We start from the raw sequence: 21,638 nt of genomic DNA, 5'->3' as shown, positions 1-21,638 counted from the left end.
TAATGTATCATATATCCAAAAGTATAAAAGTAGAGTTTACATGTTACAGCAGTGGTATCCAAAGTTGGGGTTGCCAAAATAGTCCCTGCTGAAAAAGTTTGAATACCAGTGTTACAATTAAAATTGCATTTCTACCAAGACATGGATTTCAGACTAGGGCTGATATTCAAGCAAACCTGCAAGGCTACCAGACCGCTGAAGAAAAACCCATTTCATATAGTATTACTATCTCTTACAGGGAATAAAGCTAGTCTGTATTGACGTATTATCTCATAACTAGCTATGCAGGTTGGTTTGAGCACCAGTCTTGTTTAAAAGTTTATCAAATAACTATTTATTTTGTTTGAGAGATGATTTTATAGCTAATACATTCAAATCTAAACAAGATCCTTGTCTCAGTGTGGTTTTATTACAATAGTCCCTTGGTTGTTACTGTGATCTTCCATCAACCCTTTGAGTTTAGATATGCCTGTGAAATGTTCATTCAAGGCACAGACTAAGAAGTGTGTGTGGTATGTACAGTATGTATCCCTTACAATGGAGGAACACTCATTGGCTGAACGCCCTAGCCTGTCCCGCATTTATGGATCAGAAGGAGAGTGGCTGTCAGCCAATCATCATATCTCTTCTCTCCTCTGGTCACCTTGCGGTCAGGTCAAGCGTTGCTTTGGGGATCAGTGTCCTCTCTGTGCTCCCTGCGGAGCGTCGTTCTGCCAGCATGAAGAAGCCCGCAGCACCGCTGGATTGAAAATGATTACAGCCTCAACCCTATCTAATCTTCTCCCACAACGCTGTGCTCAGCGCTCAGAGGAAAATAACTCTATTCCGATGGATAATGGGCTATGGTTCCTCGTTGCATGACTTGTGGCTTTCTGTTGCTCCAATTTCCTTGACTATGCTCTATTATTGTTTACAGTGTTGTTTGCAAGGTTTTCTTTTAGAATACTGTGGCACATCCAACCATCCCATGAGGAAAAACAAAATGGACCAATTCTACACACACAACATGTCACGTTGTATAAGGATTTGAAAAGGCGCAGGAATACGTAATAGGGGTTTTATTTTCTCCACCCAACACAAGGTACGTCATGAACAACGACGGGGATGAAGCCCAAAACAAACAGGTATATATATATATATACACAACACAGGGATGTAACCCAAACAAAAGAGCGAGGTGTAAACCTCTAAACAATACACGGGACGAGACCCGTAATTACAAGAGAACAATACACGGTACTCACGAGACCAACGGACATGCGACAATAATCGACAAGGACAATGGGGAACAGAGGGCACATATATACACATACTAATCAGGGGGAATGGGATCCAGGTGTGCTTAATGAGACAAGACAGTCCGGGGTTGGTGGTAATGAACCAGATCAGTGACGCCTAGAAGGCCGGTGACGTAGACCTCCGGAGCCCCGACGCACTGCACCAGCAGCGAGACGACACCGGCCTCGGGGACGACCACAGGAACGCGGTACGGGTCGATCAGGACGCCGACTGTGAAAATCCCTGGTCAGCGAAGCGTCCAGGATGTCCACCGCATGAACCCAGCACTGCTCCTCTGGGCCTTACCCCTCCCAGTCGATGAGGTACTGGAGACGCCCCGCCCGACGCCTCAAATCCAGGACTTCACGGACCGAGTACGACGCCGGACCTCCCTCGATGACCAGAGGAGGAGGCAGGGCGTCACTGGGTCCAGCCTCAGCGAGGGGACCAAGCACCACTGGCCTGAGGAGAGACACATGAAAAGTCGGGTTAATGCGGTAATCAGCAGGGAGTTGCAAATGGTATGTTACCTCATTAACCCTCCTCAGGACTTTAAACGGCCCCACCAACTGCGGGCTCAGCTTCTGGCAGGGCAAGCGGAGGGGCAGGTTCCGGGTGGAGAGCCAGACCCGGTCGTCTAGAGAGAAAACAGGTGGTCTGCCTGTTCCTTGTGCTGACGCACGGCCCGCTGGAGACGAGTGTGCGCAGCATTCCAGATCTCCTCAGCGCACCGAAACCACTTGCAGGGGCCTCGGTCTGGCTCGGAGGCCAAGGTGCCAGGGCCGGCTGATACCCCAACACGCACTGGAAATGAGTGAGGTTAGTGGAGGAGTGGCGGAGGGAATTCTGCGCGTACTCAGCCCAAGGTAGAAAATCCACCCACTCCCCCGGCCGGTCCTGACAGTAATACCTCAGAAACCAGCCCACTTTCTGATTGACCCTCTCCACCTGCCCATTAGCTTGAGGACGGTACCCGGAGGTGAGACTGACCGTGACCCCCAGGCGTTTCATGAACGCTTTCCATACGCGTGAGGTGAACTTAGGACCACAGTCTGACACAATGTCCTCCGGGATCCCGTAGTGCCGGAAGACTTGCGTAAAAAGAGCCTCTGCGGTTTGCATGGCCGACAGGAGCCCAGGCAGAAGAAGGAGGCGACAAGCTTTGGAAAACCGGTCCACAACGACGAGAACGGTGGTGTTCCCCTGGGAGGGGGGGAAAGTCAGTGACAAAGTCCACCGAGAGGTGAGACCAGAGTCGTTGTGGAACCGGCAGGGGAAGGAGCTTTCCATAAGGGAGGTATATGTGTGTCTTAGACTGGGCACAGATGGAGCAGCAAAAGACGTAAACCTGGACGTCCCTAGCCAAGGTGGGCCACCAGTACTTCTCAGTCAAGCAGGTGATGGTACGGCCTATCCCAGGATGACCCGACACAGGCGCCATGTGCGCCCAGGAAAGGAGGCGGTCCCGCACACCCGTGGGCACGTAGGCACGGTTCTCTGGGCACTGTGCAGGTGTGGATTCCGTACGCAGAGCCTGCCGTATGTCGGCGTCCAGGTCCCACACCACTGGCGCGATGATACAGAATGGAGGGATGATGGGGGTCTCCTCTTCCTACCTCTCCTCTACCTGGTTTGGAGCAGGGGAATTTCCCTGGCTTGTCACCTCCTTGCCTATTAGTGGATAGAGGGCAGGTCGGGGAGAAATTACCCCTTTCTCCACCATAGGAGCAGAGGCCCAGATTCCTCCTTCTCCCACACTCTGCCTCGGGCAAACGTGCAGAGCCCACCTCCATCGGCTCTAGCCACGGAGCAGGTGTAGCCATGGGCTCCGGATTCCGCGCAGGTCTTCGTCGGGACCGCAGGAGGTTGTCCATTCGGATTGCCATGCTGATGGAGCTGGTCGAGTGACAGGTTGTCATCACGGCAGGCTAACTCCATCTGTACCTCCTCCTGCAGTCCGCTGCAGAACACGGTGACCAGAGCCGAATCGTTCCATCCGGTGGAGGCTGCGATGGTCCGGAACTCCAGGGCGAACTCCGAGGCGGTCCTAGATCCCTGGCATAGTCGGAGTAGACGCTCACCCCCCTCTCGGCCCTCCACAGGATGATCAAACACCGAGCGGAAGAGGAGGGTTTTTTGTTATTTGATTAGGATCCCCATTAGCTATTGCAAAAGCAGCAGCTACTCTTCCTGGGGTCCACACAAAACATGAAACATGACATAATACAGAACATTAATAGACAAGAACAGCTCAAGGACAGAACTACATAAACAATTTTAAAGGCACACATAGCCTACATATCAATACATACACACAAACAATCTAGGTCAAATAGGGGAGAGGCGTTGTGCCGTGAGGTGTTGCTTCATCTGTTTTTTGAAACCAGGTTTGCTGTTTATTTGAGCAATATGAGATGGAACAGAGTTCCATGCAATAACGGCTCTATATAATACTGTATGCTTTCTTGAATTTGTTCTGGATTTGGGGACTGTGAAAAGACCCCTGGTGGCATGTCAGTTTATTAGTGGCCACCCATTCCAAAACAGACTGCAACTCTTTGTTAAGGGTTTCGGAGACTTCATTAGCTGTGGTTGCTGATGCGTATATGGTTGAATAATCATCATACATGGACACACATGCTTTGTTTATTGCCAGTGGCAGGTCATTGGTAAAAATAGAATAGAGTAGAGGGCATAGAGAGCTGCCCTGTGTTTGACATTAGAGAAGCTTCCTTTAAAGAAAGCTATTTGAGTTCTATTAGATAGATAGCTAGCTCTGAATCCACGATATGGCAGAGGTTGAAAAGCCATAACACATACGTTTTTTCAACAACAGGTTATGGTCAATAATATCAAAGGCTGCACTGAAATCTAACAGTACAGCTCCCACAATCTTCTTATTATCAATTTATTTCAACCAATCATCAGTCATTTGTGTCAGTGCAGTACATGTTGAGTGCCCTTCCCTATAAGCACGTTGAAAGTCTGTTGTTAATTTGTTTACAGAGACATAGCATTGTATTTGGTCAAACACAATTTTTCCAACAGTTTGCTAAGAGCTGGCAGCAAGCTTATAGGTCTACTGTTAGAACCAGTAAAGGCCACTTTACCATTCTTGGGAAGCGAAATTACTTTGGCTTCCTTCCAGGCCTGAGGACAAAGACTGTCCTCTAGGCTCAGATTAAATATATGACAGATAGGAGTGGCTATAGTCAGCTACCATCCTCAGTAACTTTCCATCTAAGTTGTCAATGCCAGGAGCTTTGTCATTATTGATCGTTAACAATAATTTTTCCACCTCTCCCACACTAACTTTACAAAATTCAAACGGGCAATGTTTTCTTTCATTATTTGTTTTTTAATGCATGAATATGATGGCTCACTGTTCATTGTAGGCATTTCCTGCCTAAGTTTGCCCACTTTGTCAATGAAGTAATCATTAAAATATTTGGCAACATCAAATGGTTTTGTGATGAATAAGCCATCTGATTCGATGAAAGATGGAGTTGAATTTGTCTTTCTACCCATAATTTCATTTAAAGTACTCCAAAGTTTTTTTCCCATCATTCTTTATATCATTGATATTGGCTTCATAATACAGTTTCTTCTTCTTTTTGTTGAGTTTGCAGTAAATCAACCAGTCAGATGTGCAGCCAGACTTATTAGCCACTCCTTTTGCCCCATCAATCAATCAATTTTATTTTATATAGCCCTTCGTACATCAGCTAATATCTCGAAGTGCTGTACAGAAACCCAGCCTAAAACCCCAAACAGCTAGTAATGCAGGTGTAGAAGCACGGTGGCTAGGAAAAACTCCCTAGAAAGGCCAAAACCTAGGAAGAAACCTAGAGAGGAACCAGGCTATGAGGGGTGGCCAGTCCTCTTCTGGCTGTGCCGGGTGGAGATTATAACAGAACCATGCCAAGATGTTCAAAAATGTTCATAAGTGACAAGCATGGTCAAATAATAATCAGGAATAAATCTCAGTTGGCTTTTCATAGCCGATCATTAAGAGTTGAAAACAGCAGGTCTGGGACAGGTAGGGGTTCCATAACCGCAGGCAGAACAGTTGAAACTGGAATAGCAGCAAGGCCAGGCGGACTGGGGACAGCAAGGAGTCACCACGGCCGGTAGTCCCGACGTATGGTCCTAGGGCTCAGGTCTCTCAGTTGGCTTTTCATAGCCGATCATTAAGAGTTGAAAACAGCAGGTCTGGGACAGGTAGGGGTTTCGTAACCGCAGGCAGAACAGTTGAAACTGGAATAGCAGCAAGGCCAGGCGGACTGGGGACAGCAAGGTGTCAGCATGCCCGGTAGTCCTGACGTATGGTCCTAGGGCTCAGGTTCTCAGAGAGAAAGAGAGAACGAGAGAATTAGAGAGAGCATACTTAAATTCACACAGGACACTGGATAAGACAGGAGAAGTACTCCAGGTATAACCAACTAACCCCAGCCCCCCGACACATAAACTACTGCAGCATAAATACTGGAGGCTGAGACAGGAGCGGTCCGGAGACACTGTGGCCCCATCCGAAGAAACCCCCGGACAGGGCCAAACAGGAAGGATATAACCCCACCCACTCTGCCAAAGCACAGCCCCCGCACCACTAGAGGGATATCCTCAACCACCAACTTACAATCCTGAGACAAGGCCGAGTATAGCCCACAGAGGTCTCCACCACAGCACAAACCAAGGGGGGGCGCCAACCCAGACAGGAAGATCACGTCAGTAACTCAATCCACTCAAGTGACGCACCCCTCCTAGGGACGGCATGAAAGAGCACCAGCAAGCCAGTGACTCAGCCCCTGTAACAGGGTTAGAGGCAGAGAACCCCAGTGGAGAGAGGGGAACCCATCTCTTTCAACCATACAGTTTTTCAATTCGTCATCAATCCATGGAGCCTTAACAGTTCTAACAGTCAGTTTCCTAACAGGTGCATGTTTATCAATAATTGGAAGAAGCAATTTCATAAATTCATCAAGTGCAGCATCTGGATGCTCCTTATTAATCACATCAGACCAACAAATATTTTTTACATCATCCACATATGAGTCACAGCAAAATCTTTTGTATGATCTCTTATACACTATTTTAGGCCCAGCTGTTGGAACTTTGGCTTTCCTGGATATAGCCACTATATTGTGATCACTGCATCAAATGGGTACGGATACAGCTTTAGAACAAAGTTTTACAGTATTAGTAAAAATGATCGATACATGTGGATGATCTTGTTCCTGTAGTGTTTGTAAACACCCTGGTAGGTTGATTAATAACCTGAACCAGATTACAGGCACTGGTTACAGTAAGAAGCTTCCTCTTGAGCGGACAGCTTGATGAAAACCAGTCAATATTCAGGTCCCGAAGAAAGTAGATCTCTCTGTTTACATCACATATACTTTCAAGTATTTCACACATATTATTTAAATACTGACTGTTCGCACTTGGTGGCCTATAGCAACACCCCAAAAGAAAAGGCTTTAGATGTGGCAAGTGAACCTGCAACCACAATACTTCAATAACACTTGACATAAGATCTTCTCTAAGCCCAGTCCCTGCCGATGAAAAAAAATCACTGTGGGGGATAGTGTTCTCGGGGTGACGAGAGGTGTTGGGTTTGCGCCAGACATGGCGTATTCCTTGATGGACAAAAAGCTCAATTTTAGTCTAATCTGACCAGAGTACCTTTGTTGCCTCTGATTAATGCCCTCCTTGCCTGGTCCGTGAGTTTTGGTGGGCGGTCCTCTCTTGGCAGGTTTGTTGTGGTGCCATATTCTTTCCATTTTTTTATAATGGATTTAATGGTGCTCTGTGGGATGTTCAAAGTTTCTGATATTTTTTTATAACCCAACCCTGATCTGTACTTCTCCACAGCTTTGTCCCTGACCTGTTTGGAGAGCTCTTTGGTCTTCATGGTGCCGCTTGCTTAGTGGTGCCCCTTGCTTAGTGGTGTTGCAGACTCTGGGGCCTTTCAGAACAGGTGTATATATACTGAGATCATGTGACAGATCATGTGACACTTAGATTGCACACAGGTGGACTTTATTTAACTAATTATGTGACTTCTGAAGGTAATTGGTTGCACCAGATCTTATTTAGGAGCTTCATAGCAAAGGGGGTGAATACATATGCACGCACAACTTTCAGTTATTTTTTTTTTATATATTTTTTTAACAGGTTATTTTTTCCTTTCACTTCACCAATTTGGACTATTTTGTGTATGTCAGTTACATGAAATCCAAATATATAAATATACAGTGGGGGAAAAAAGTATTTAGTCAGCCACCAATTGTGCAAGTTCTCCCACTTAAAAAGATGAGAGAGGCCTGTAATTTTCATCATAGGTACACGTCAACTAAGACAGACAAATTGAGATTTTTTTTCCAGAAAATCACATTGTAGGATTTTTAATGAATTTATTTGCAAATTATGGTGGAAAATAAGTATTTGGTCACCTACAAACAAGCAAGATTTCTGGCTCTCACAGACCTGTAACTTCTTCTTTAAGAGGCTCCTCTGTCCTCCACTCGTTACCTGTATTAATGGCACCTGTTTGAACTTGTTATCAGTATAAAAGACACCTGTCCACAACCTCAAACAGTCACACTCCAAACTCCACTATGGCCAAGACCAAAGAGCTGTCAAAGGACACCAGAAACAAAATTGTAGACCTGCACCAGGCTGGGAAGACTGAATCTGCAATAGGTAAGCAGCTTGGTTTGAAGAAATCAACTGTGGGAGCAATTATTAGGAAATGGAAGACATACAAGACCACTGATAATCTCCCTCGATCTGGGGCTCCACGCAAGATCTCACCCCATGGGGTCAAAATGATCACAAGAACGGTGAGCAAAAATCCCAGAACCACACGGGGGGACCTAGTGAATGGCCTGCAGAGAGCTGGGACCAAAGTAACAAAGCCTACCATCAGTAACACACTACGCCGCCAGGGACTCAAATCCTGCAGTGCCAGACGTGTCCCCCTGCTTAAGCCAGTACATGTCCAGGCCCATCTGAAGTTTGCTAGAGTGCATTTGGATGATCCAGAAGAGGATTGGGAGAATGTCATATGGTCAGATGAAACCAAAATAGAACTTTTTGGTAAAAACTCAACTCGTCGTGTTTGGAGGACAAAGAATGATGAGTTGCATCCAAAGAACACCATACCTACTGTGAAGCATGGGGGTGGAAACATCATGCTTTGGGGCTGTTTTTCTGCAAAGGGACCAGGACGACTGATCCGTGTAAAGGAAATAATGAATGGGGCCAGATTTTGAGTGAAAACCTCCTTCCATCAGCAAGGGCATTGAAGATGAAACGTGGCTGGGTCTTTCAGCATGACAATGATCCCAAACACACCGCCCGGGCAACGAAGGAGTGGCTTCGTAAGAAGCATTTCAAGGTCCTGGAGTGGCCTAGCCAGTCTCCAGATCTCAACCCCATAGAAAATCTTTGGAGGGAGTTGAAAGTCCGTGTTGCCCAGCGACAGCCCCAAAACATCACTGCTCTAGAGGAGATCTGCATGGAGGAATGGGCCAAAATACCAGCAACAGTGTGTGAAAACCTTGTGAAGACTTACAGAAAACGTTTGACCTGTGTCATTGCCAACAAAGGGTATATAACAAAGTATTGAGAAACTTTTGTTATTGACCAAATACTTATTTTCCACCATAATTTGCAAATAAATTCATTAAAAATCCTACAATGTGATTTTCTGGATTTATTTTTCTCAATTTGTCTGTCGTAGTTGACGTGTATCTATGATGAAAATTACAGGCCTCTCTCATCTTTTTAAGTGGGAGAACTTGCACAATTGGTGGCTGACTAAATACTTTTTTCCCCCACTGTATATACAAAGCGTACAAATATACAAATTCCAGGTGTACTTTATGAAAAGCCTTTTCAAAGTCAGCTATGATAATCTACCATATTTGTAGGAGTGGTTAAAACCTGCTAATAACGGTCCTCTGAGTATATCAAAAAAGGTTTGGTATACCTCCACTGGTATGCCATCCAACCCTGGAGTTTTCCCGGACTTAAATGCTTTAATTGCATCAAGAAGTTCCTCCTCTGTAATTTGGCCTTCACATTAGTCTTTCTGTACAGCTGTTCATTTAACATTATTAATAGAAAAAAAAATCCATACAGTTATCTTCGGTTAGTGGCGATGGAGGAGACTGAAACGAAAACATGTACTCTTTCAAAATATAGTTTGGTGAATCATGGGTGACTCCATCATTTGTCACAAGTTTCAGTAAATTATTTTTGGTAGCATTTCTATGTTGAAGATAAAAAAATAATTTGGTGAGATTTTTCCCAATGTTCCATCCAGTTCGCTTTATTTTTTATAATATATTACACTTGATCTTTCTTGAAGAAGTTCCTCCATTTATTTTTGTTTTTCCTCTAACTTATTCTGTGCCTCTATGGCACAGTTTTTATTGCTATCTATCTGTACTATTAGTCCTACCGTTTCCTTTGTTAATATGGACTCTTTTGATCTAAATTGATTTTGTTTTAGAGATGAGTTGTCACGTCTACTCCCCCTCTGGCCTCTAGGTCACCAGGCAGCTCTTTATTACGCACAGCTGTCACCATCATTACGCGCACCAGCGCCTCATCAGACTCAACTGGACTCCATCACCTTCCTGATTACCTCCCCTATATATTGTACTCCCTTTGGTTCCTTCCCTAGGCGTTATTGATTCTGTTACTCTGTTCCTGTCTGTACGCTACTCTTGTTTTGTTCCATGTTTATTTATCATTAAATGCACTTCATGTACTTGCTTCCCGACTCCCAGCGTACATTGTTACAGAATAACGCTTCACTGAAGGGAAGCATCAGGGACTGTTTTTTTGTTGTTGTTGTTTTTGTTGGTGACATCGGGTCCGGGTGCCGCTGCCGAAGCAACCAGGGATGCCTCAGCTGGCTCGTCAGGCTTCCATGCTTCAGCTGGCTCGACAGGTTCTCAAGCCTTGTTTGGCTCGTCAAGGGTCCGTTTCCGAAGCTACCAGGGATGCCTCAACCAGCTCGTCAGGCTCCCATGCCTCAGCTGGCTCGACAGGTTCTCAAGCCTCGGTTGCCTCGTCAGGCTCCCATGCCTCAGCTGGCTCATCAGGCTCCCATGCCTCAGATGGCCCGTCAGGCTCCCATGCCTCAGATGGCCCGTCAGGCTCCCATGCCTCAGCCGGCCCGTCAGGCTCCCATGCCTTTGCCGGCCCGTAAGGATCACAAGCCTCAGCCGGCCCGTCAGGCTCCCAGGCCTCAACCGGATCATCAGGCTCCCGCGCTTCGTCCGGCTCGTCAGGCTCCCGCGCCTCAGCAGAGGTGACCGGTCCGCTCCTGAACCCTGGGATCGTCCCTTTGGTCGACGTCCTGCGGCTGGAGCCGCGCGTCAGGGAGGGAGTACTGTCACGTATACCCCTCTGGCCTCTAGGTCACCAGGATGCTCTTTATTACGCACACCTGTCACCATCGTTACGCGCACCAGCGCCTCATTAGACTCACCTGGACTCCATCACCTTCCTGATTACCTTCCCTATATATGTCACTCCCTTTGGTTCTTTCTCTAGGCGTTATTGATTCTGTTCCTGTGTTAATGTCTGTACGTTACTCTTGTTTTGTTCCATGTTTATTTATCATTAAATGCATTTCCTGTACTTGCTTCCCGACTCCCAGCGTACACTGTTACATGAGTACTGAATTGCATGGCCTCTAAAGGCACATTTAAAATTGTCCCATACAATAAGGGGATCTGCTATGTTATGTTGGAAAAAGTCATTTATAAATTATTCTGTTCTAGTTAAAAACAAATTATTATCCAATAGGCTTTGGTTACATTTCCAATATCCTCGCCCACGTGGAAATTCTGTAAGAGTAATATACAGTGAGGGAAAAAAGTATTTAAACCCCTGCTGATTTTGTACGTTTGCCCACTGACAAAGAAATGATCAGTCAATAATTTTAATGGTAGGTTTATTTGAACAGTGAGAGACAGAATAACAACAAACAAATCCAGAAAAACGCATGTCAAAAATGTTATAAATTGATTTGCATTTTAATGAGGGAAATAAGTATTTGACCCCTCTGCAAAACATTACTTAGTACTTGGTGGCAAAACCCTTGTTGGCAATCACAGAGGTCAGACGTTTCTTGTAGTTGGCCACCAGGTTTGCACACATCTCAGGAGGGATTTTTGTCCCACTCTTTGCAGATCTTCTCCAAGTCATTAAGGTTTCGAGGCTGACGTTTGGCAACTCGAACCTTCAGCTCCCTCCACAGATTTTCTATGGGATTAAGGTCTGGAGACTGGCTAGGCCACTCCAGGACCTTAATGTGCTTCCTCTTGAGCCACTCCTTTGTTGCCTTGGCCGTGTGGTTTGGGTCATTGTCATGCTGGAATACCCATCCACGACCCATTTTCAATGCCCTGGCTGAGGGAAGGAGGTTCTCACCCAAGATTTGACGGTACATGGCCCCGTCCATCGTCCCTTTGATGCGGTGAAGTTGTCCTGTCCCCTTAGCAGAAACCCCCCCCCAAAGCATAATGTTTCCACCTCCATGTTTGACGGTGGGGATGGTGTTCTTGGGGTCATAGGCAGCATTCCTCCTCCTCCAAACACGGCGAGTTGAGTTGATGCCAAAGAGCTCCATTTTGGTCTCATCTGACCACAACACTTTCACCCAGTTCTCCTCTGAATCATTCAGATGTTCATTGGCAAACTTCAGACGGGCCTGTATATGTGCTTTCTTGAGTGGGGGGACCTTGCGGGCGCTGCAGGATTTCAGTCCTTCACGGCGTAGTGTGTTACCAATTGTTTTCTTGGTGACTATGGTCCCAGCTGCCTTGAGATCATTGACAAGATCCTCCTGTGTAGTTCTGGGCTGATTCCTCACCGTTCTCATGATCATTGCAACTCCACGAGGTGAGATCTTGCATGGAGCCCCAGGCCGAGGGAGATTGACAGTTATTTTGTGTTTCTTCCATTTGCGAATAATCGCACCAACTGTTGTCACCTTCTCACCAAGCTGCTTGGCGATGGTCTTGTAGCCCATTCCAGCCTTGTGTAGGTCTACAATCTTGTCCCTGACATCCTTGGAGAGCTCTTTGGTCTTGGCCATGGTGGAGAGATTGGAATCTGATTGATTGATTGCGTCTGTGGACAGGTGTCTTTTATACAGGTAACAAGCTGAGATTAGGAGCACTCCCTTTAAGAGTGTGCTCCTAATCTCAGCCCTTTCTGATTGAGAGGGGGTCAAATACTTATTTCCCTCATTAAAATGCAAATACATTTATAACATTTTTGACATGCGTTTTTCTGGATTTGTTTGTTGTTATTCTGTCTCTCACTGTTCAAATAAACCTACCATTAAAATTATAGACTGATCATTTCTTTGTCAGTGGGCAAACGTACAAAATCAGCAGGGGATCAAATACTTTTTTCCCTCACTGTATATGCCAATTATTTGATGGTCCGACCGCATTCTGTCCCCTATCAACACTTTTGAAACTTTTGGTGCCAGCAAGAATGACATAAGAAAGTAGTCAAGACGACTAGCTTGATTGAGTCTCCGCCATGTATATCTCACTAGGTCAGGATATTTAAGCCTCCATATGTCCACTAGTTCCAATATATATAAGTGCATGAGGGTGATAGTTTGTAGTGTGATTTCCTTTATGGTCCATTGAGGTATTTAAAACTGTATTATAATCTCTCACCATAATAATAGTCTTGTATTGCTTATAGGTTTAATAAATTATTATATATATTTTCAAAGAAGCATGGATCATCATTATTTGGACCGTATAGATTAATAAGCCATATCTGCTTATGGTCCAATAACATACTTAAAATCATCCATCTACCTTGCGGATCTGTTTGGACAATTTGCACATTCGGATCAAAATGATTGTGAATTAATATCATCACCCCTTTTGAGTTTCTTTGCCCATGGGAGAAGTATATTTCACCCCCCCCCATCTAAAATTCATCTAAAATTGTTGAATGAGTTTCCTGTAAACAATAGATATTATATTCCTTGTATATTAGCCAGGTAAATCCTGATTGTCTTTTCTTATTATCTGCTAAGCCATTACAATTATAGCTGGCTATACTTATTTCACCATTTATCTTAATGAGATACAAGTTTCAATTCTATTTATCATATCATTTATCATATATGTTTGTAAACTTACCATTAAAAAGTGCCATAGTAATTGAGTGTCCACATAGCTGTACCATGATATTTGCATTTCTACTAAGTAAACCTCCAATTGTCCTCCACTATTCCACCCGCTAAACCCCCCCCCCCTCCCCTCCCCCCATTCCAAGTTGGGTTGTCATCCCAGTGATTGGCAGACCACCTCTGTCCCCCCGGATCCCAAGGCACTCAAGAGACCGGGACCCATCCACCTACAGAACAGAAGCAGATCGACCGCCAAAAGCATTTCCAATGCCCTCACCTCAAATTGTATTATATATAGTTATCAAAACATAAATATATAAAAAATCTTGCATATCTTAATTTCCACAATTCACAAATAATATGCGTAATAATGTAGGCAGTTCATGCGAAGGATTGTTACCTATAACCAGTATTGCCATTACAAAGGTTACATTTTTGGCAAGCAATTATTATTTTAGCAAACATTTATTGTGATTCATCCTATATTGTCCCTAACATCATAATCCCATAGCAACAGATGTGGGATACATACATACACACACACACACACACACAAACACAAACACAAACACACACACACACACACACATATAGTGCCTTGCAAAAGTATTCATCCCCCTTGGCGTTTTTCCTATTTTGATGCATTACAACCTGTCATTTAAATGGATTTTTAAAAATTCTAAAAAATAAATAACGGAAAAGCGGTGCGTGCATATTTATTTACCCCCTTTGCTATGAAGCCCCTAAATAAGATCTGGTGCAAACAATTACCTTCAGAAGTCACATAATTAGTTAAATAAAGTGCAATCTAAGTGTCACATGATCTCAGTATATATACACCTGTTCTGAAAGGCCCCAGAGTCTGCAACACCACTAAGCAAGGGGCACCACCAAGCAAGCAGCACCATGAAGACCAAGGAGCTCTCCAAACAGGTCAGGGACAAAGTTGTGGAGAACTACAGATCAGGGTTGGGTTATAAAAAAAGATCAGAAACTTTGAACATCCCATGGAGCACCATTAAATCCATTATTCAAAAATTGAAAGAATATGGCACCACAACAAACCTGCCAAGAGAAGGCCGCACACCAAAACTCACGGACCAGGCAAGGAGGGCATTAATCAGAGAGGCAAGAAAGAGACCAAAGATAATCCTGAAGGAGCTGCAAAGCTCCACAGCGAAGATTGGAGTATCTGTCCATAGGACCACTTTAAGCCGTACACTCCACAGAGCTGGGCTTTACGGAAGAGTCGCCAGAAAAAAGCCATTGCTTAAAAAGAAATAAGCAAACACGTTTGGTGTTTGCCAAAAGGCATGTGGGAGACTCCCCGAACATATGGAAGAAGGTAATCTGGTCAGATGAGACTAAAATTGATCTTTTTGGCCATCAAGGAAAACACTACGTCTGGCGCAAACCCAACAACTCTCATCACCCCGAGAACACCATCCCCACAATGAAGCATGGTGGTGGCAGCATCATGCTATCATGCTGTGGGGATGTTTTTCATCGACAGGGACTGGGAAACTGGTCAGAATTGAAGGAATGATGGATGGCGCTAAATACAGGGAAATTCTTGAGGGAAACCTGTTTCAGTCTTTCAGAGATTTGAGACTGGGACGGAGGTTCACCTTCCAGCAGGACAATGACCCTTAGCATACTGCTAAAGCAACACTCGAGTGGTTTAAGGGTAAACATTTAAATGTCTTGGAATGGCCTAGTCAAAGCCCAGACCTTAATCAAATTGAGAGTCTGTGGTATGACTAAAAGATTGCTGTACACCAGCAGAACCCATCCAACTTGAAGGAGCTGGAGCAGTTTTGCCTTGAAGAATGGGCAAAAATCCCAGTGGCTAGATGTGCCAAGCTTATAGAGACATACCCCAAGAGACTTGCAGCTGTAATTGCTGCAAAAAGGTGGCTCTACAAAGTATTGACTTGGGGGGGGTAGTTACTTATTTCTTGTTATTTTGCATCTTCAAAGTGGTGGCATGTTGTGTAATTCAAATGATACAAACCCCCCAAAAATCAATTTTAATTCCAGGTTGTAAGGCAACAAAATAGGAAAAATGCCAAGGGGGGTGAATACTTTTGCAAGCCACTGTACTCATACACACTCGACCCCTCTCCCTCACAAACAACCACAAGCTTAGATGTTCAACAGTTGTTCCATCCCCGAGCCCAACTCAAGAAAGGACTTGATGTGCGAATGCATATACAGTTGCAGCTGTTTGAGAAGGCATGCAAAATTGAGCAATAAAAAAAAGTCAAGTCCTAGCTGTTGGAGATCAGGTACACCCCCTTCCCCTGAAACACAAACACGCTGGTCCCCCGTTGTGACCATTTTCCCAAGCATCTCTGTGCAGTCAGACCTTTGATCATTCCGTGCCACCAGGGCCACAGTAATTTGCCCCCTCTCTGATTGTCCGAGTGTTACCCCCTCCCAATGGGTTACTGCAGCTAGTGTTGCCAGCACTGCCACTACCTGGGTGGGCACACCCCACCTGAATCCCCCACTGGCTAGGTACAAGGTCGTCAAGGTTCTCATTAGCAGCTTTGAGAAATTCCTTGTATATTATGCTTACCCATCAGGGGGCAAAGGCTTTGTAGGACCAACCCTGCCAGGCAGGCTCAGAATCTTGAGGGGGCATATGTTTTACAGATGGGTCTTGAGGGTCAGATCTAGTGTGCCCAGGGAGCTTAGGTGAAGCTAAGGCGATGCCCTCTCGAGACAGCTAAGCTATTTATAGATAAATAGCACAAGAATGTTACAACTGGTAAATACAATTGTAGTAACCCAGGTGAGTTGCACATGTGACCTGCAGATCAGTCTAACCACTTACGTTGCCTGTCTAGCCAGACAGAGTTTCTAAATGGCCCAATCGTCTGGTAGTGTAATTACCCTTCCATTTCTCTGAAGGGTTCCTTTCTTCCCGGGTGTTTTTTGACTGCTGATACTTTGTTGACCCTGACTGCACCTACCACATCAGTGCCATGTCTGGGGAAGAACAGACAACAGACACTGTCATATATCCACCCTGCCACTGGAAGATGTGGGGGAATGAATTCATTCCAGATAATTGTTGTGAGTGTACCCTGTCTCCACATCATTGTGAGTCTCCTGTAGGAGGGGAGGGGGGGAGGGGAGGGGAGGGGAGGGGAGGGGAGGGGAGGGGAGGCAGGCCGATAAAAGTGTCTGTGCCAAGGAGCCCTGGCATCAAACAGGAGCATGATTATGGTCGAGATTAATGAGGAAGGCTGAATGTTTCCACAGCTCTAGGTAGCTATTTTAAAACCCAACAATGTTGACTCTGCCTTTTGTTTTTGTTGTTGTTTGTTCTCCGTGTGCCACACTCCAGTCTGAGGTAGTCTACTGTAAAAACAGTCTGGTCAACAGGCAGAGATAACTGGAGAGAAATAGGCCACCCATACTCATGTACATGTATGAAAGTTTAGTAGTGTATGTTACTAATATCTATACCTTCATTTATAATGTTTAGTATCTGACTGCTGCTATGGCTTCCCCCCTTATCATTGTGTGGCTGCCAGTGCCTCCCTCCTTCCCTCCCTCCCTCCCTCCCTCCCTCCCTCCCTCTCTTCCTCCATTTCCAGCATCCCCAGGAACGTGTTTGGTTTACCTCACAGGAAGGTTTCTGCAGGAAACCTCTGGGAGGAATGTGTGGGGCTTTCATTTACCCAGAGAGGGGGAAGAACAAATACTCTATCTCTGCCTCTACCTTCTCCTCAGTGGTGAAGTGAACAGCCAACAGACTTCCCCATCAGGCCTAAACAGGGCCCTGTAAAGACTGTCTCTGAGCTTGTAAACGTTAAACATGCACCATAGGAGAACCCTTTGAAGAACCCTTTTTGGTTCCAGGTAGAACCCTTTTGGTTCCAGGTAGAAACATTTTGAGTTCCATGTAGAACCCTTTCCACAGAGGGTTCTATATGGAACCCAAATAGGGTTCTTACCTGTAACCAAAAAGGGTTCTACTTGTGACCAAAAAGGGTTATCTTATGGGGACAGCCAAAGAACCCTTTTGAAGTCCCTTTTACTGTATCTAAGAGTGTGGCTTGTCAATTCAATCCAACAAGGGAAGGGAAACCTCACATTCAGGGATTCATGTCAGGAAAATGTATATCATGGAGTAGGAGCGACAGGGATCCATTTTGAAATCTTTGTAGATCTCATCTCTTCATCTATGATGATTTACTTTAGATCCAATTCTATAGAGCACCGAGTTCATTCATACAATATCTCCAGAGAAAGTGTGTATATTTCTTCACAACACATATCACGATGGCACCAGATGCTGAGTAATCTTTTCCTGATGATAAAAAAATATTTATCTGTTTTGCTTATTGAAACTTCATGTTTGACATTTTTGTGCTCAGAAGAAGTCATATATCATCAGATCAACTGTGAATTCCATGCCAGATCATTCCAAAAGCAGTGTCAATGGATAGTTGAGTGAATCTGTTCTTAATTTTTCATAATAGATTCCATTGGGAACTCGAACCGAACAAACAAACAACATGATAGTGAATAACAGTGCACTGGTATTTTCAACAGCGACAATGCCCATTGAGCAAACCCTAACTGTTTTAGATTCTGCCTTTGCAATAATCTGATTTTGTGCCACAATATTTGATTACGTCTAAATTCAAAGAAAACTAAATGAATGTAGCCACTACAGGTTATGAGCAGGTTCAATATCTCTCCAGAAGTTGTCTTTCTCTGATCCACCTGTTGTTATGCAAGGTCTGAGCCATGTTATGGAGAATAAGTCTGTTTACATCCTGTGAGGTTATCACTGGGGTCACATTACCTTACCTGACCCCTGTTACCCCGGACCAGACACACATCTGCTGAGAGCAGACCTGACGCATCAACCGCCTAACAACACACGACACAGGCTTTGTTTGTAACCAAAACATCAGTTAGCGTGAATTGGAAATGTATGATGAAAGTGAATCATCTGATCATATCTACCACATTGAATGAAGGATATGGGTAAAAATTATGTAGAACATAGTATGTATTGTATAAAACACAGGCAAAAACGTGAATCTATTTGTACAATAGGCTAGTGCGTGAAACTTTGTTCTCTAGATACCCTTTAAAATGTACCTATAAACAAGCCAAAATGCTTGAATGGAATGATTTTAATGGATCTGTCTGTTCGAAGCAATCTGCAAATATAATCCATAAATCATAATAGGTGTGGCTGGCCAAGGGGACAGAAACATCGCTCTCCAACTATTGTTGCTTTGAAAGTCAACTGGTCACTAAATCAAACTGTAGCATCTGATCAGGATCCACTGGGCACACACTGGTTGAATCAACATTCTTTCCAAATCATTTCAATGAAATTACGTTGAACTAACGCAGAATAGACGTTGAATTGACGTCTGTGCCCAGTGGGGAATATCCTTTCTAACATGGACACGTTCCCTTATGTTTGATACATGAGTGGTTTTGACAATAGACAATTCAGCATTACAGCTCCCAAAGGACAGGAATAATCAGTATTGGAAATAGATGGCTCCTCACTCTTTATAAATGCAGATGAGCTCTACCAAGGGATGTTGGTTAGGTTGAGGTGATTCTTTTTTACTGTCATGCAGTACATTATTATATATTTTGATCAAATGAAAATGAAAATGAGTGCCACATCTATGCATTTGATGATGCTTGTAATATCCTTTTCTGTGAAGTACGTCTCTACACAAAAGTCTGAGGGACAACAAGCATCAAAAATGTTATAATAAAATCACCTGGGAGCATGAGAAGCAGTGTGTGGCGTTTTCCTTTCTGTTTTCCATGAGTTCTCCTACAACTCCAGCACCTGCAGAAAGTACCTGGATGGGCGTCTGTTCTTTTGTATAAGCATCAATACCACATGTACTGTAAATAGGATAGTATAAAATATATCTTTAGGATGCCTCTGTTTTTCTTATATAAGATTATGTAAATGCTATAGTCTGTAAATGCTATGGTCTGTCAATCTGATGTAATACAATATGACAGCGGTATCTAAGCTTGTGAGAGGCAGACGTAGCAAGAATGGTGGGAAGCCTGAACCCTTCTGGTCAAAATTGTCAGGTCAGTTATGATTACAGTGAAGTTCGTCAATGATAGAAATGTGAATGTTGGCAGGGATGAGGCATCACATCTCTCTAAGACTGGACCACCGTGGCTTCCCAGATTATGTGGCATTAAAACACAGCTCCAGAAGTCAAGAAGGGGAAACCATATAATTTCAATGTTTGAGTGTGAAAAATGTTTTGAAACGTTATGTTTCCCTCTTTGACTTCTGGCAGCAAGCATGACTAGAATATCAACCTCTGCTTTCCAGCACATATGCACCAAACCACATATTGGATATTCTGAGTAAACCACATTGTGAAGACTTGTCGACTGTGCAGAGAAGAACCGTCAGTAAGTGTAAATAGAGAATTAATTAAAAAGTCCAGAAAATGACTTTTGTAATTGTTATGTCTTGGAGCAAATTAATCTGGTACATAGGACTTGCCATGACAAATATTAGGCTTATGATTAATAGAATTAGCTAGAGTCACTTTTATACATTTCCATATTTTTCATTCCCTTTATTGGTGAGACACAATTCGTCAATGTTGTTGAGACATAGAGACAGCTTCATGAAAATATATTATTGACAGGAGTTGTGGAAAAACAAATAACAGGGTCTGGAAAAGGTTTTCGAATACAGCCAGACCAGCCATATTCATCAGAGTGATACATCTAAGGTACAGTGTTGGTTTGGATGTAGCCATAGTGATTTCTTAGCTCTGTGTCCCTATTCAATTAATAAAGACGTACAAATTAATCAGAAAAAAAAACATTTATAGATTCCCTCTGCATTGATAGAACATCATGCAGCTCTAGATAAGATATAACTTAGAGGATCATTTGGAATATCTTATGCAAAAATCTGTAAAGATGGCAGCACAGTCATTATCTAATTCATAGTAAAGATGAGAACTCCATTGTATTAGCTCAAACCACTTTATAATCCCTCCCCAAACATTCTTGAATTGAAGACCCCAAATCTGTTCAACACTAGATAACCTTTCCAAACAATGTTTCTATCATAACAAATTCGTCCCGATGGAATTTCTCAGCGATGTTTAAATTATTTTCTTGATGCTGGAAAATAACAATTGAGAGCACTGACTGCTTCCAAAATACAACTGGTGCTGTTCGCCTGCCCAGGTCAAGATCAATGCTTTGTTTTGCCGCCAAGCTGTATCTCTCAAATCTATCTATCTATCTATCTATATATCTATCTATCCAGGGGCATAGTCCTGATCCACTGGCATTGGGGATTCAAGATGAACAACAAATGTAAAAAGCTCTATAGAAATAAATATAAAGATACGGTAAAACAACAAGATTGTTCCATCGCTTCACAAACACAAAACAAAAATAGCTCACACAGCAACATTTAACACATTGCAATATATTCAGTTCCCCTATTGGTGGGAAAAGAAGACTAAGTGAACTAAAGCAACAATGAAGAGCAGATTAACATTTAGCTATTTACAAATGTTGGCATTAAACTTGGATGAAGAAATAATGTCAGTGTTTGTAGTCCCTTTTTAATCAGTAATGTACTATATGTTGTGTTGTGAGTTGCTGTATTGTGGAATGATTCAATGTGGAATGTTTCTGAAACTATAGGCTGTATTCAATCCGTATCGCAGAAGATCCGCATTATAGCGCAGGTAAAATGTAAAGGTCATTTCCGATTGCGCCAACACATGCAGTGTTTACCATGAATGCCGTCTCCGCGAACGCCGAAACATTGCCTTTAAATTTCATTGGAGCTATAGCGCGGATCTTCCACGATACGGATTGAATCTAGACCTATCTTACCATATCCAGGTTTAATGGCTGGTAGCCTCTATCCATAGAACAGTCAGAGAAATTACACTTGACACACAGATCAGCCACAAAAGTTGTCCTAGGTCGAAGTGACCAAAATGAAGTAGAAATGAATGGACCAATTCTATCCATTCCTTTCTGCATGTGTTATTCAGTAGTAGAGCATCTGAAGCTTAATGTTTAAAACATATATATGACAAATATATCATTTCATCATAGTCTTGATGATGATGTTGATAGGCTGACCCAGATAAACTAAGCACTTTATGCA

This window comes from Coregonus lavaretus (genome assembly GCF_964263955.1).
Source record: "Coregonus lavaretus genome assembly, chromosome: 33".
In the NCBI taxonomy this organism is placed as follows: Eukaryota; Metazoa; Chordata; class Actinopteri; order Salmoniformes; family Salmonidae; genus Coregonus; species Coregonus lavaretus.
This window is presented reverse-complemented; position numbering follows the sequence as displayed.